This window comes from Austrofundulus limnaeus, unplaced genomic scaffold (assembly GCF_001266775.1).
Source record: "Austrofundulus limnaeus strain Quisiro unplaced genomic scaffold, Austrofundulus_limnaeus-1.0 Scaffold238, whole genome shotgun sequence".
Lineage (NCBI taxonomy): Eukaryota > Metazoa > Chordata > Actinopteri > Cyprinodontiformes > Rivulidae > Austrofundulus > Austrofundulus limnaeus.
The window spans coordinates 715,806-724,021 of record NW_013952640.1 but is presented as its reverse complement, the minus strand read 5'-3'; the positions used below and the strand labels follow the sequence as shown (position 1 = coordinate 724,021).

At 38.5% G+C, this 8,216-nt stretch overlaps 1 long non-coding RNA gene across 2 annotated transcripts in view; it reads right to left on the bottom strand.

Moving 5' to 3' along the window:
* LOC106525724 (uncharacterized) overlaps window positions 1-8,216 on the bottom strand; it is a 46,242-nt gene that overhangs the window by 2,640 nt on the left and 35,386 nt on the right. Inside the window, exon 2 of one of the 2 annotated variants that reach the window (XR_001311157.1) lies at window positions 2,228-2,624. This is a non-coding gene — a long non-coding RNA (uncharacterized LOC106525724). Of the gene's footprint in view, window positions 1-2,227; window positions 2,820-8,216 lie in introns of those variants that run through there. The other variant, XR_001311156.1, reaches the window with a different exon arrangement.

The following is an 8,216-nucleotide window of genomic DNA, read 5'->3' as shown; positions in this document are numbered from 1 at the left end:
CCAATGGTATTTAAACCAAATGGGGACTCGACTTTTGTCCCCAAATGTAGGCGTTTTGTCTTAAAATTGCCCCAAATGTCACCAGAAACAAACACACACACACTGACACATATCCTTGTATTGGTAACAAACTGAGCACTTTGTATTGACTTGCATTCATTTTTGTAACTGCATTCATGCCTAACCCAGACATTTTCCTTAAMCCTAACCATTACTGGTCAATAGTTAACCCTAAACTTAATCAAAACTTAATTCACACCACACCTCGAAACCTAACTAGTAAAGAGCAGTAGAGCTGCAAATAAAGTGAGGACTGGTACAAGGTCCTCACTTTACATCAAAGACCTCACTTTGATAGTAACTATTTTGCAAGTGGTCCTCACTCTGTAGCGGAAACAAGTACACACACACAGACACACACGCACGCTCAGCAGCTGGACAAAAGATTAGCCTTGTGGGAAATCCAGCACCAGTGGGGGCTCCCATAATAACAAATAACCACATCCTCCTGTTGCTCCCAGTTGTCCCACACCAACTGGACATGACTCAACATGGCTGCCATAGCCAACTGATCTTTAGAAACTAACTCAGCTAGTTTCACAAAAAAATTTAACTAAACTGTGGTGTGGTACCAAACATTCCCAACACATATTTGGAGCACCGACAGATGGTGCAAAACTCACATTTAAAATTTTRCCATTAACGTTTTACGGTCATCACTATTTGTCTGTTAGAAAAATATCTTACAAACCACTGGGTGGATTTTAATGAACTTCTCAGGAAGTAATCATTAAATGTACATCAAGAACTGATGAACCTTTGAAGTCAGGCCCATTGAAGATGGTCGCCACAGCTAATTAACATTAGCCAACTTACAGCTATTATCCTAAAGTCTGAAACAATGGCATGAAAAATAGAGGGCAATGTGCATTTCTTCAAGAGCTTTTCATTTGCAGTGAGGTCAGAGTTTTATGTTTTAGGCCCTGTTTTCATGTAAACTATCTCTGGAAATATTAGTGTTTTTTCAATGTTGATTGTGGCAAATAAATAACATTCTGCTGTGCTTGTTGAATCCATGCAAGCTAAGAGAAGCAGAACAACTAAAACCTCAAAGAAAACAAGGGCTAGCTAAACATCAAAAGACTAAACTAAAAGATAAAATAGCATCGCAACAAAAAGTACAAAGGCTGGCTAAAAGTATCAAAAGAAAGAGTAGCTCAAAGCTAACAGCAGCAGTAGGCTAGCTAGAAGCTAAAATATCAAACATCAGTGTATGTAAAGTCAGGCTGGAGAATGAGCTGGTTTTAATGAAAACAATGGTCAACTTTTARAATTTCAGGACAAGTGTTTAATGCCAAAGTTTTAAATTAAGAAAGTAACAAAGTGTTATATTTTTTTAGATGTGGTCAAATCTTGAAAACTGTGTGATTACAAGCAAGAGTATGTGTTGGGGATGACTCTCAGCAACTACCACTCTAAATATCTAAATATCTGTGTAATACCACTCTAAATATCTAAATATCTGTGTAATACCACTCTAAATATCTAAATATCTGTGTAATTTAGTGAATTACAGCCATTTGTGTGTCTCAAGGTTTATTAGCTTTGGCAGCCTTCTTGAATTAGATCAACTTCAAAAGTTCATCATTGCATCCAGTGATTGATTTTTGAGATTTTCAGTAATTTCTGTAACTAGTTGATGAGATATTATGCTAACAGGACTGTCAGGGTTAATTGATCCTTTACCCATTTAATTCTAAATCTAAATATCTATAGTTYTGATTGTCAATAGCCTGCTATGATAAARGCAGATTTTGTCTGAAAGGGCRGTGCCTCGTTTTAAAACCMCCGGTGCAACAAAAGTATTTTGTCCAGCRTACTTCTCCCTCAGATAAAACAGGCTATAAAGTTTTATGACAGAACACATTTTATGTCAGTTCRTTATGAGCTGGATTATAGAGACATTTCTGCTGTTGTCTGATCATATTGTTTCTCATGCGAGACGATGTTTCACCTCTTGTGTTTCAGGACCTTTCTGCAAAATTGAAGCATTTTTTTTATCAAATTAAAAGAACAGACACATGTACTGGCCTCTTTTACATGTTTCTGTAGCCTCTCTGGTCTTTTCTGTTGGCTGATTGAGTTTGAATTCCAGATCTCCCACAGTTAAGATTCTTTGGGCCTGTGGTGTGTGTGAGTGTGTGTGTTTGTGTGGAGAGCTCTTAACTCTACTGCCTTTCCACCGCATTCCATCGTTTCTTTCTCCTTCATTTCCTGCTCTTCAGCTTCTCCTCTGCTCCCCCATGTCGCTGCTCCCCTCACCCCCACTGCCAATTTACCAAAACACATTCCTCCTACATCCTCCGTTCCTCCACCCGGCGCCCGATCACCAACTCTGTCGTCTGATGATTCCTTGAGAAATCAGACCTGTGTCACCAAAATAATGGATGTGAAAGAAAAAAGCTCAGTATGAGAAATAAAGACAAGGGAAGAGAAGGCTGTAAGCATTTTTTTTTTTTTTTAGTTTTCCCTCGTGTTTGTGCACACACACAGTCCTGATTGGTCACGTGGCGAAAACATCAACGGCCAACGGAGAGCGGGAGTCACAGCTTGTCTCTCTCCACCTTTAAGTAATCAATAAAGGAATGCACACACACACACACACACACACACACACACACACACACAAACACGCACAATTTCATTTAAACCACAATAAGGGAAAAAAAGCAAGATAAATTAAAGGCGTAGCACTCCTTGAGGAAATGACTATCTTGCCTTTCATAAAGCTTTAAACTAAGACCATGTTATTATGAGGAATGATGGTGTTTTGGTCAAACCTTGAAATGTTGTGTGATCTCACACTGCAAGACACGTTAGAGCTAAAAGCACGTTAGGAATCACAAAACCCACTGATTACAAGCCATATTTGTTTTGGCTAATGTTGAATTGGACCGACTCTGAAAGGTAACTAGTTATAGATTCAAATAATACTTTCATTGAAGTTCTATTAAAATTCCTCCCATGGTTCATGAGATATTTTAATAACAGACAAATACACAAACGCAAAACCACGTTTACCTTTTGACTGTGTGATAATGAGGTACAAAAATGGTGGAAATTCTTACAAGCTTTTTTGTTTTTATTTAAAAAAAAGCTCTATTTACATAATTACTTCCCTTTTAATTGATTTTAAATACATGAAAACAAAGCAGTGATTTTCAGATTCTGGAGTTAACTTGCTCAGCAGACTGTGTGACTAACAGGTTTTTGTTGTTTGTTTTCGTACAATAGGTGAATATAAAGGTGACTTTTGGTTTTATCCATTACTAGTTTATGACACGTTTTACTACGGGACAATAAAGTATGTTTAATCTTTTTCTTATCACCTACTGTATTTGAACAACTACTAAGAACATGAGCCTGTTAAATACTGAGGTAACAGAACAAATAAAGGTTCTACTCACTGATTGTTGCTCATATCACTATAAAAAACAGTTACAGCAACCTAAATGTTTCTAGCACTTAGATGAATACAAGTATAATCTAACAATGAAAAAAACTTCAGCTGAGGAGAAATGTAAAGTTTATAGTTATTGAGCATTTGTATTAAGTTCATATGGACTTTACATAGTGAGTTTTATTCAGGAAACTATTTAAAACCACTTTACTGAAATGCTTCTGTCACTTCCTGCTTGGTTGAAGCCAATAAAAGARCTCAGTTGTGGTTCAAGGTGATTATTTCTTTGTAAGACCAACATTTTGTTGGTTGTTTTAGATGCTTTCAGACACAAGGGATCATTTCATAGTTTTTATTTGCCTTTTCATTTTGTTTGTTTCTAACAGAACTGTGGACATTTCTAATCTTTAAATTCACATTATTTARAATCATAAAATCAAACTGGTCATTTATGATTGTTATATAATTATTGCATTAGTTTATGATTAATGCACTGCAAGTACTGCATGGACACAAAGTAATTACCCTTTTTAGYTTGTTTCTTTTTAACGGAGATGGAATTATACATCCTCTACAGGAAAACGTGTTGTGTTTTATTGGTTAAAATGCAGAGATATAAACTATCTGCTTGTATTGCTAATAACATCTGGCCTGGTCTGGTCATTCAAACAGAAAACCTTCTAACTAACAAMTGAAGGTTGTGTATGACATCAACCCCAGATCTGAAGCAAACAGGAGGCATAATGTTTCCTTTGTGCACTGAGCGTGAGCAGAAAATAATAACAAAGATGCTGCTTTAGTTTTTCCTGCATCTAATRATATTATCCCGACTCTGTTGTTATTCAACTTTGTTTGTGTGCTGAAAAGTTTGTTTACAGAAAGTAAACATTGTCAAAATAAACACTTAGCCACTTGTATTTTTAAAAAAATCACAAGCAATGCTAATTTTTGTGTCATTAACGTYKCTGTTATCGCCACCTACTGGTGWGGCATGAACATGACAGTGTTGTAGGGTGAATCCGTGTGCTCTATTCTTGGCTGTTTGTTTTTCAAATGCAAATAATAGAAATCCATTGAATACTTGCCATAGAATAATAGAGGCCTTAGGGTCGGAACCTTTTGTGTTAGAGCGGGTAATCATTTAACTTGGAGCACCGCTGTGGCCTCCGCTCCTGACAACAAGTCTAAACAAACCCACCGTCACTCTCAGCCCAGAGAGACTCTTGCTTAATTTTTTACAATTTGTCCTCGTCATCGTCACCTGAGTGCGAAGAGATAACACAAAGCACATTTAGTGAGATACGTGTCTAATTAATTCAGGCTTGCAGCGAAGAGTTTAAGCAAATGACGTGAAAATTTGCAGACATACAGGCTCAACAAGCCTGCAGCTTCGTGGTACGTGACYGGGACAGGTAGCGGTCACTCTTAAGATGACGCTGCGACACTAAAACCAATGTACACAGAGTGGGAACATCTGAAGACCAAAGTCAGGTGGGACTCTTTTTAATCCCCCCCCCCCACACACACACTCAGCTTTGAACTGGGAGCTATTTGTTGATATGAAGTGAACCACAACACTCCATCTCACTTCCTCACTTTGAGCCACCACGTTGGCTCATTTTCAAACGRGGAACATAAAAGGAAGAAAAACACCCTCTGTGCGCCGCTGCAYAGTTTTTAGGAAGTAGCACTTTACAGGAAGTTGGCGAGCATCTGCTCAATCTAGATTTGAGCCTTGTTTTGAGTAAATCCAGCAGTAGAACAAACCTAATGGGCCAAAAATATTAAAAACATAATTATTGCCTCCCTCATGAAGTACCCATGTATGTGTGCATATTTCTCTGTCTTTTAGTTAAATATCTTGTGAAACACTGCAACGTTTTTAATGAAATGCTCAGAAAATAACCACGGGATGTCCATCGGGAATTGACGAACTTTTAGAGTCAACCTGATTCAAGATGGCTGCCACAACCAAGGGAACAGCTCAAACTCAGACCATTTTCCAAATCGTGAACCAGAATTTGGTCTGGTGTCTCTGAGCACTGACTCCTAACTTTAGGAGTCAACCCTGTTTGTCTGATAGCAAACATTCTGAATCAGTAAATGCACATCTACAACTAGTCGACCCGATCCAAGATGGCCACCTCACCTAACTTCAACCAACACAAAAATGGGTTTAATCTGAACAATTTTACAGATATTGACACCACACGGTCCAAGCACTAACAGACTGCACATTTGAAACTATGGTGTGCAGGTCAGTGGGTGATATGCATTCCTTCAAGAAATAAGCTTTTAATTTAATCAGCTTTAAAAATGAGGGATAACATGAAGTGTGTTTGTGCCATTTTGTAAGTATGAGTAAATTTTTTCCTACTTAAAACCAAAATTTGTGGTGTGAGCCTTCAGACCTGTTGTTAAGAAATAAAGGCCTGTTTTAAGCCTTTGTCTAAACATAACAGAATAAGGGCATGGACTTTTGGGTAAATTGTGTACAGTCTGATACTGACAGTCTGTGAGACACAGCAGCTGTGGCCAGGGGTGAAAAAAGGGGAACACGTGATGTAAAGGTTCACAATCTGGCTGCTTTGACAGAGTTACATAACAGCAAACATGTGAACAAAAAAAAAAGGGCAGGAAGATTTAAAAAAAAACAGAGGTGAGAGAACTGAGGTGATGTCATGCATTTCATAGTAAGAAAAGGAGAGCGAGTCAGCGAGGCAAACAGATGAGCGTCACAGTTTTTTCTTTCCTTTTCTGTCATTCTCTCAGTCAGAGAGGAACGGCCTGAAACGTAGGCCTCAAATTTCAGCACATGTTGCCTTATTTGGCATCCCAGAAAAAAGAACGGGGGGAAAAAAAGAAAGGAAGGAGGCGGCGGGGACCAAAATTCCACATCAGGTTTTTATCAAATGTGGCGTCAGAAGTAGCCTCTCGATCTCTGAAAGCTGAATATCAGGACCAAAACAAGCTCTTTCCTCCAGGAAAACAGGAATATTACAAAACTCCTGGATAATAAAGAGGAGATTTTAGCGGCATGTCTTCTTGTAGATGTAGGTGTAGATGCTGCTGCGTTGGTGTGTCCTCAGAGCACAAATAGTTCATTTTGACACATAAAGCCACATTCAGCTGCTCACATCTGACAAAACAACCAACAGGAAATAGAACAGACACCTCCTTGTCTGCTCTCTGCTATCCATTTGCAGAAATAGCTTCCCCCGCTGTTATCAAGCCTGGGTCACACTTCCTGCCTTTCTGAGACTCYAATTCGCGCAAGGGATTCTGGGTGAAGCATGGATGGTACAGCAAGCAGCGGGCCCTCCRTCTCCATGCCCCCGCCTACTTGTTTCGGCAACAGGAAGTCAGCTCTCCCACTTCCTCCTCGTTTCGAGCAAATGCAGAAGTGTGGAGGGTCCGGGTCGGAGAAAAGGTCGCTCTCGGTTCTCTAACTGAACCTTCTCMTCATCCTCTTCCTCTTTAAACACTGAAACATTAATTATAGGAGAACCTCTATATGAAGTCAGCTGAGAAATTCAGTGCTGCAAATGGCAAAAACGTCACTGATTAACTAAAAAAAATCCAGAAAATAAACAACCGATGCACTGTGTTCACATTTTCAGCAAAAATAGCTCTTCCCACATACGTCCTTGACCCCATCGCTCCTCCACAGCAAGGATCTAGACTGACTTTTTTTCATTGGTTGCACTCATGCACAAAAATTAGGTGCACCCAATTTTCAACTGCATTGCAAATGTAGCAGTTTTACAGGTTCACTTTTAATAATTAAAATTATTGTCCATTAAGGCAACATTAACTTGCAAATGATAAGTTAACAATCTAGTAAATGTGTTATTTTCATTTTTCCTTTTCATCCGCACCACATCAWTCTGCTTATCTAACTAGCCCTTGCTCTCCTATGACGGCAGCACATAGCATAAAAAACATAAATTCAAAGAATCTCTTCCATCTTTCCTCTGTCTTACAGAATAATGTAACAGAGAACAGTAACTTAGATGGTCTTGTTGATAATATTACAACTTGCKAACAYATAAGAAAGCCCTTCGTAAAGCTAGAACTGTATATTATTCATCTTTAATAGAAGAGAATATAAACAATCCCAGGTTTCTGTTCAGTACTATAGCTAGACTAATTAAAGTCTTATCTCTGTTGACCCATGTATCCCTATAAATATAAGTACTGATGACTTCATGAGATTCTTTATAGATAAAATAATTTTCATAAGGAATAAAATTCATGCCACACTTCCTGCTACTGCCTCTGATGAGGCAGCTTTAGTGTCACTAGAACCTGATTTATGTCTGGACAGTTTTTGTCCTGTTGAGCTCTGAATTATCTAAAATGATAGCTTCATCCAAACCATCAACATGTCTGCTAGATCCCATCCCAACCAGGCTGTTCAACGAAGCATTCCCCTTAATTAGTATCTATATTTTAGATGTACTTAATTTATCTTTAATACACGGTTATGTGCCACAGAGCTTTAAGGTTGCTGTAATTAAACCATTACTTAAGAAACCTGATCTTGATTTAGATGACTCTGCAGTTGTTGGGTGTATCAGAGATGGACAGGAAGCTGAGTACAGAGAGCTGGTGGACCGCTTTGTGGCATGGTGTGGGGACAATCATCTCATCTTAAATGTGAACAAAACAAAGGAGATGATTGTAGATTTCAGGAGAAATAGTGTTAGATCAAACCCTGTTTCCATCATGGGAGAAGAAGTGGAGGTGGTTGAGG